Source organism: Adiantum capillus-veneris, chromosome 17 (assembly GCF_014529385.1).
Source record: "Adiantum capillus-veneris isolate H3 chromosome 17, ASM1452938v2, whole genome shotgun sequence".
NCBI classification, from domain to species: Eukaryota; Viridiplantae; Streptophyta; class Polypodiopsida; order Polypodiales; family Pteridaceae; genus Adiantum; species Adiantum capillus-veneris.
Window position 1 is genome coordinate 131,558,452 of NC_140947.1, and position 9,112 is coordinate 131,567,563.

The following is a 9,112-nucleotide window of genomic DNA, read 5'->3' on the forward strand; positions in this document are numbered from 1 at the left end:
TAATATGCAAGAAGTAGATTGTGAAGGAAAACTTATATTTGTTCTGAAATTGGATGAAGGTCAAATTCAAAAATGTCAAAAAATGGAAAGAATATCCATATCCCTTATGAATAGAGCATTGGACTATAGCCAGGGTAAGCTTGATTCCCCATACCACAAAACTCAATCAGAAATGGAACTTTGGTGGATCGGAGTAGCTCAAATACCAGTAGAAAATCACGATACATTGAAATGGCTGTTTTTGCAGACCGATATCCCTTCTGTTATACAGGACCAAAATGCAGGTGAAAAACTCTGTGTAGATGGCATGGGTGACTTTTTTGTAGAATGGCACTTGAGTGCCGACCTAAAAGCATTAAAGTGCATGTTTGGTGTATGTGGAGGTGCCAATACCAAGTATCCTGTCTATATTGCATGGCAAGCACTGGAACAAAAGGATGGCTTGCAGAACATGAGGTTGGAAAAGCACCATCGAGGAATAGTGTTAACGTCATCGACTACCCATCGTCTTCTATGATTTGGGATCCAATTCTAGCAATAGATTTAAAAAATGTACATATATGCACAGTGCATGCAAAGATTAGAATCTTGGACAAATTGCTTCGACTCCATCTTGACTATGCATATTCTATTAAGCCAACCAAACTTGCAGACGAGTGCATAGAAAAATGCGAGTCTTTGCTCTCTCAAATGGGTTTTCATGGTGGTCAAGTGCATCTAAAAAAAGATCCCACTCTTTCAAAAGGAATCGGTGATGTTTTACAAGATGTTTCAATGGGTGGAGCAAAGGCCAGAAGATTTTTGAGTAACCATGACAGCAAACAAGTTGATGCTATGTGGAACTGCTGGAAGGATCTTTGTGTTATAACAACCAATGTCAAAAGTAGACCAGATGTAGCCAACAAACGCATGGAAGTGTGAAAGAAGCTCGACAATTTTTTGAAAGTTTTGAGACAACAAGTTAGCTCTGCTACTTATGCAGATGACTTTAAAAAGACAATAAAGCTTTTAATAACTGCTATTACAGATGCTTGGGGAGCAAAAGACATCACATATTACTTGGTGAGTATTCAATTACTTTCTAAAGTCTGGATAGTATTTTACTTTGCATCCTATTGAGTTCAACTAACTTTTTTTTTTATTTTTAGCATATTCTGTACTTGCATGGACCATATTTTGCAAAACAAGGATCCCTTGCAACATGGAATACTCAGGGAATGGAAAAATCTCACTATCAAGCGAGGACTTCTTTTTTCAAATGTACGAGAAAGGGAGGTGGACAAAGAAGGAGCAATGCACTAAAGGAATTATTCAATTGGTTCTATAGGAGGCAATTACAATGGATGAGATCAAACAGCCATGCTGCTCAACCACAGATCTGAGATTAATGCTTCACTTTGAAACTTTGTACTTCTTTCTAAAGAGATCCAAATTCAAAAAATATATTTTGGTGCAAAAAATTGTCAAATTTACATCAGTTTTTGATTTTTTTTATATCTCCAAGCATGTCACCCCTATATCTCAAAAACTTTCTTCTTTTATAGCCCCCAAGAAGGTTGACATTTGTCTCCTCAGCTGCTGCTGCATAGCTAGAGTAGCAAAGAAAGTATCCTGCTCTTGAGGCATTGAATCCTGCAGCATATCCAAACATTCGAAGTGCTGCTGCTCTCTCAAGTAGCATAATCTTGTTTGCATTGATTTGAAGGGGAGTGTACCCTAAAAACTGTGACAATATCTTCAGTGCAAACATTGGCAACTCAGGATCTTTAGAATACTGCATGTGGAAAGCACAGAAGGTGGCACTATCCAATGTAGGCATGTAGTGCATGAGAGAGGAGGCATCCCTTCTTGAAGAGCCCTCTATTGCTTTCCCTCTCGAGCCTTTAGCTCTCCCAAGAAAATTGTCTCTGTCAAGGAGTTCAATCTGCAAAACAAGACAATGAGTAATTAAAACTAACTTGAAAAAAAAGAAAGATTTCAGTAGGGAGATCACCTTTTGCAATTCATCTTCGGCAATGACTTTTTCTTGAAGGAGATTGCATGATCCGGTCATCTCTCTTATGTCAACTTCCTTTCCAATTTTTTTCAGCTTAAAGTCTCTGCAAAAAGATTGGATGCCAAGCTCAACAAGCCTCTTCTCAAAATCCTCATCTTTGAGGGAAGGTTTTTCCTCTTCCACTCTTCTCATGCATAGAGCAAGTGCATCAGGAGCAGGCAAAAAATCTTTATTGGATGTATGAAGATCAAGTGCCAAAAACTCCTCTTTTGACTCTTCTTCTGTGTCAATAAAATCTTTGGCCACCTCAGAAGCTTCAGAAATGGTTGCAATACAATAGTCCTCCCTCATATTAAGCAAACACTGGATATGATGGAGAGGAATATACTCTTTCCCATTGATAAAGAAGTAGGGAAGGTTTGGAATAGTAAGGGAAGCTTCAGATACCTCTACATCATCTGTTGGCTCATCAATGACAGTACTAGCTCTAAATTGAGCAACATAAAAATTTGCACTCTCCTGCTCCTCAGCTGCAACATCAACTTCCTACTCTTCTAGAACTTCACTTTTTTCAAGCTGCAAAACTGTGGAAACATTTTTATTTGTTGCCTCATTTGTATCTTTCACTTCATCATCTTTTCCTTGCATGTCAACTTTAAGGAACAAAAAGAAAAGAAAAGCAACTTCTTTTGGAACAAGGTTACAAGGTTTCAAATGTAATTGACAAGAAATGGTAGGTAGACAAACAAAGGAAGTCTTCTTAGAAAATCTTCCAAACCTCCTTGTTACTTTGCTCTTCTCAATTGAGTTTGTAGTATATTCGGTTAGATGACAATAAGCCTTCCCATCTAAAACCAAACACTTGCCTTCAACTGGTTCTTCAAACTCTTTGAATTCTTCTGCCAAGAAGTCTTTCAAATGGTCTAACAAAGCTGCAAGATCAAACACAGGATTGAATATTTCATATGCCTTGGTGTACACCTCCATGTCACCACCATCCATCACAGCCACCAATAGTTTCTCACTTGGACTCTCCTCCAAAATTTCCTCCCGGCCTTCCATCATGGTAGAGGAGAAGTCGACAAGTGAAGTTAGGTACAAGTGCCAATGTACCGCGCCAAAACGAATCCGAACCACGCGATAGGTGCTTGATCCAATCTTCGAAAATGCCTCCCTGCGCGTCGTGCGGGACAAAGTCACACAAACACCAAACGGACCAAACGACGCGATAGACGCTAGACCTGGCCTTTGGAATTGCTTCCCTGCGCGTTGTGCGGGACCAAGCCACACAAAACCATAAAACAACACCAAACGATGCGATAGGCGTTCGACCCAACCTATGGAACTTCTTCTCTGCGCGTCGTACGTGACAAGGCAAACAAGAAGCGATAGCGTCCACCATGTGCAATTTGTAAAGATGAGATAGTGCGAAGCGAAAGGATTACACAAAAATAGATAATATCTCGCATCGTATGCAACAAATGAACGTGCAACATTTTTAAAAATTGAGACCAAGCTTTATATATATCCGATATATGACCGTTAGTGACACGTGTCAACCATGTACATGTACCACGTGGCATGACTACAACGGTCGTCGTACAGATGGCTTTTTGTATATAAACCCTTGTCACGTGCTCATTTTGTGCTTTCTTCTATATTCGACATTCGCATCGTGTCGTCCTCAACTACCCGTACACTTGTCATCCGTCCACTAAGCCAAGCCAAGTTTCTTCTCAATGACGCGACCGGAACTGTTGGGCATGTGGGCGCACCTTCTACTTTCTACCGCTTCCTAAGCGCCCTTACGACGCGATAGGCGCAAGTCCCAGAGTCTCGGTGAACCCCTCATCGCATCGTGCGATGGATCGACTCGGCATAAAATTTTGACCTTGCATACGATGCTCTATACCATTTCCTAAGGTGTTTGTGTGCCTTCTACCGCGTTGTGGAAGTCTCTTTCTCCAAATACTCATGGTTTCCCATACGAGACGATAAGCGTATGTTACAACTGTTAGGTGGGGCTCTCATCGCGTCGTGCGGGGCTTCTCGGCTTAAAGATTTCACCTCACATACAGCGCGATACGTCGATGTTCTAGGTTGTGGTTGCGCCCTCTATCGCGTCGTACAGGCAGTTCTGTGATATTCTTTTTGCATGTTCCGGTGGTCACATACGACGCTTTCCACAGCTTGGGTCACCCTTCTATCGCGTCGTGTTACCCTTCTCTTCACACACGGCACGATAGAAACATCTTGAAGGTTGTGGCTTACCCCTCTATCGTGTGGTGTGTTCTTTTACCCAAATGGCCAGGACTAAGCAAACTGCAAGGAAGGTCTACCAAGCCCCAACTGATCCAGAAATAGGTGATGCTGAAAAAGATGCAGAGAAAGCACCCCCTCCACAACCTCGTCAGAGGCCCAATGCCAGAAAAAGATTGAATTATCAGGTGAAGTCCCTAAGAGAAATAAGAAAAGCACAAAAGTCTACTTGTCTACTAATTCCAAAGCTCTCTTTCATGAGGGTTGTGAAAGAGATATCTGATAGACTTGTAAGCATGATGAATATCAAAACTTTTGTCTCGGTAAGGTGGCAGTCTCAAGCTGTGATGTGCTCCGAACCGTAACCCCACCCCCCGGCCCTGCCGTCACCCCCCACCTCTTCTTAGGATTGCATGCTTCTAAAGTTAAAAAAATTCCAAAAAAATGCCCATGGTTTTCACACACAAGAATCACCAAGCATATAGGCTGTTTCAACGGATGCAAAGCATTGGAATGCATCGGTCATAGGATACACACAACATGAGCAGTGCCTAAAAGCTCTAGGCTATTTTCAACTTCCTATCCGGAGTGTGGACTCTTGGAATGTATTGATTGTGGGATTTTTCCCATAGGAGAAAGCTCTGGTTTCTTTTTGCCACATTCAATCACCTACGTACTCATCTTGAAGGCATGTGGCTCTACGCAAGATGTTGATATGGGCAAATTATTCACAATTATATTGTTAGTTAGAGTCTGTTAAAAAAAGATGTCTTCCTTGGCATTGTCTTGGTTGATATGAATGCTAAATGTCGCCTCTTGAAATGCATTGATTATGGGACGTGCGCAATAAGAGCAGGGCCACAAAGCTCGAGGGGTCAAAGCATGGTTTGGTGGTACAAAAAGTGCAATCAGTGCATTCCAAGAGGCGACATTTCATGACAGTACCACATTTGGCATACATATCAACCAAGCACTGCCAAGCACAACATAGGCTTACCAACAACGCCAAACCAGGTATCTTCTCGTTGTTAATTCTCTCACCCATGTCAACAGCTTGCATAAGGCCACTGGCCTTCAAGGTGCAAGCATAGGTGAATGCATTTGTAGAGAAGCCTTTCATTTGCATCTGCTTCCTGTTGTGTGTATCCTGCAACCGGTGCATTCCAACACTTTGCTTCCGCTGAAAACAACCTAGAGCTTTTTGGCCCTGCTCTTGTTGTGCACATCCCACAATCAGTGCATTCAAAGAGGCGACATTCCTTGCAAGAATCTCCTCAAGCACTTTTTATGCTTTCTCAAGTGCACCACATCTGGCATACATATCGACCAAGGCATCGCCAAGCACGACATCTTTTTTCATCAACATCCCATGACCAACAATATCAATCTCAATTTTTGTGTCCATATGAGCATCATGCGTAGAGCAACATGCCTTCAAGATGCACGCGTACATGATTGCATTTGGTGTAAATAGGCTAAGTTTTCTCTTGTGGAAAATACTACAATCAGTGGATTCCAAGAGTCCACACTATGTGTAGGAAGTATAAAACATTCTAGAGCTTTCTGGACCTGCTCCTATTGTGCATATCCTGCAACCTATGCATTTCAATGCTTTGCATCTGTTGAAAATAGCAGCCTAGAGATTTTTGGCACTGCTCTTCTTGCGCACATCCCACAATCAGTGCATTCCAAGAGACAACATTCAAGACAAGAAGGTTCTCAAGCACTTTTTTGTGCTTTCTCAAGCACATCACATTTGGCATACATCTCAACCAAGACACTGCCAAGCACGACAGCAGGCTCTGGAGCTGCTCTTGTTGCGCACATCACACAATGAGTTCCGGATAGAAAGCTCATCAAGCACTTTTTGTGCTTTCTCAAGCGCACGACATTTGACATACATATTGACCAAGATAGTGCCAAGCACGACATCGTTTTTCAACGGCCTCTAACTAACAATGTAATTGTGAATTTTTGTGCCCATATCAGCATCTTGCGTAGAGCCACATGCCTTCAAGGTGCATGCATAGGTGATTTTATCTAGAGAGAGGCCCTCGCTTTGCATACATATCAACCAAGACAGATCCAAGCAGGACATCTCTTTTCAAGAGAATCTGACGAACAATATAATTGTGATTTTTTGTGCCCATATCAGCATCTTGTGTAGAGTCACATGCCTTCAAGATGCATGCGTAGGTGATTGCATCTGGAGAGAAGACCTCTCTTCGCATACATATCAACCAAGACAGTGCCAAGCACGACACCTCTTATCAAGAGCCTCTGACTAACAACATACTTGTGAATTCGTGTGCCCATATCACCATCTTGCGTAGAGCCACAATCTTCAAGATGCATGCATAGGTGATTCCATCTGAAGAGAGGCCCTCGCTTCACTTGGCACTCAAGCCTCCAAGACAGTGCCAAGCACAACAGTTTTTTTCAACAGCCTCTAGCGGCCGGGCTGCAATCCTGCCTTGGCTTTACAAAGCTATAGAGAGCCCTCTTTTCAAGAGCCTATGAGTAACAACATAGTTGTTAATTTTTTGTGCCCACATCAGCATCTTGCATAGAGCCACAGTCTTCAAGATGCATGCATGCATTCCATCTAAAGAGAGGCCGCCCTCGCTGAGCCCTCACTTCATTGGTTGTTTTCAAAACTTGGCCCTTCAAGACTGTGCGAAGTAGGACAAATGTTTTCAACAACCTCTAACGCGGGCTGGGCTGCGTTCTTGCCTTGGCTTTAGAAAGCTATAGACAGCCGTGCATCTCCCTGCAAGCTTGTAAAAATAGCCAAGAGTCCACGCTCCAGCCCATCTCCCTGTGCGTATCGCTGTCCTAGGTGCATTGATAAAATGATGGAGCCCGTGTGAAAGTCGCCACGTTGGCCTGCCCTTGCTGGGCATATCAACCCTCCCTCCGCATTTGTTGAAAACACCCCTTAGCTTCATGGCCATGCCCCTATTAGGCATATCCTGTAATCAGTGCATTCCAAGAGACTTCATTCCGGACAAAAAGCTGATCAAGAACTTGTTGTGCTTTCAAAAGTACACCACACTTGGCATACATGTCAAGCAAAGCCTTGCCAAGCACGACATCTTTTTGTAACAGCCCTTGCCTAACAATCTCATCATGACTCTTCTTGCCCATGATAGCGTTTTGCATAATGCCACATGCATTCAAAACACAAGTATAGGTGACCGCATCCGGAGAGAAGCCCTCACTTTGCATTCGATAAAAATAGCCAAGCACTTCCTGGCCCTGATCTTGTTGGGCATATCCTGCAATCAATGCATTCCAAGAGACTGCATCCAGGACATAAATCTCGTCAAGAACTTGTTGTGCTTTGAAAAGTACACTACACTTGGCATACATGTCAACCAAAGCATTACCAAGCACGACAGTTTTTTGCAACAACCCCCGACTAACAAGCTCATCATGAATTTGTTTTCCTGTGTCGATGTCTTTCAAAGTGCCACATGCCTTCAAAATGCAAGCATAGGTGATTGCATATGGAGAGAAGCCCTTGCTTCGCATCCGCTAGAAACATCTCAATGCTTCTTGGCTATGCCCCTATTGGGCATAACCTGCAATCAATGCATTCCAAGAGACTGCATCTCGGTCAGGAAGCTCGTCAAGAACTTGTTGAGCTTTCAAAAGTACACCACACTTGGCATACATATCAACCAAAGCATTGCCAAACATGACAGTTGTTTTCAATAGCCCCTGATTGACAATCTCATCGTGAATTTGTTTGCCCATATCAATGTCTTGCATAATGCCACATGCCTTGAAAATGCAAGCATAGGTGACTACATCTAGAGAGAAACCCTCACTTCACATACAATGGAAACAATTCAAAGCTTCCTGGCCCTGGCCTTGTTGCGCATATCCTGCAATTAATGCAGTCCAAGAGATGACACTCGGTTGGGAAGCTCGTCCAGAACTTGTTGTGCTTTCCAAAGTACACCACAATTAGCATACATGTATACCAGCGCATTGCCAAGCACGACATTCTTCTCCAACAACCTTTGACTACATCCGGAGAGAGGCCCTCGCTTCGCAAGCGATGAAAACAGCCCAGAGCTTCGTGACCCTGCCCATGTCTGGCATATCCTGCAATAAGTGCAGTCCAACCGACGACATCCCGGACTGGAACCTCATCCAACAACTTGTTGTGCCCTGACAAGTGAACCGCACTTAAAATACATACTGGCCAACAAGCTCTGTAACCTGCGAACTGTGTGTGGAGAAGATCGGGATCATCATCGGGTAGGTTTTCACGGCGTAGTTTTTTATAGAGCTTGTCAGTGTTGGGGTTTTGTTTTAAAAAGAGGAGCCACATGGGCTAACGATAGGCCAGGAATTTGGAATTGCCTACTACGCTAACGAAGTAAAGATTGTATTGTACCAAGTCTCTCTTGATGGGAGAATCTATAATACAAATGTCTTTTGGAGGGGGGACCGGCTCCAAGTAAATCCAGTCCTCAACTATTGTCATGTTCTCTAATACTCTCTCTTGCAAAAGTATTGTTCATGCCAAGTTAATAAAGTACTATGTTTATGTTCCTACCATCGATTAAGTTCACCCTCTATGCTCTCAAAGTAATCTCACAAAAATGCTCACTCTAATCCTCTTAGTTATGCTATTCTCAAAGTTCAAAGGTCATTTCCATTATATCCAACTCCATGGGGCAAAGTGGTGCTCAAGTTCGACATGTAATTATGGGATTTGTTGCTTAGCTGCCTGTTGTCGGTGCTGGGCTTGATCTTGGATGGCCCTAGGATGGATTTCTCACTTAAGGTTGGGGTCGGTTCCGTGATGTTTCGAGGGATCCTCTTTTTATTGTGCTCCGAGTA

The 9,112-nt window shown here is 43.0% G+C and overlaps 1 pseudogene; it reads right to left on the reverse strand.

Moving 5' to 3' along the window:
- Positions 1 to 6,951: 6,951 nt before the first annotated feature.
- On the reverse strand, positions 6,952 to 8,463 carry LOC147438099 (pentatricopeptide repeat-containing protein At2g34400-like; annotated as a pseudogene).
- Positions 8,464 to 9,112: the final 649 nt, after the last annotated feature.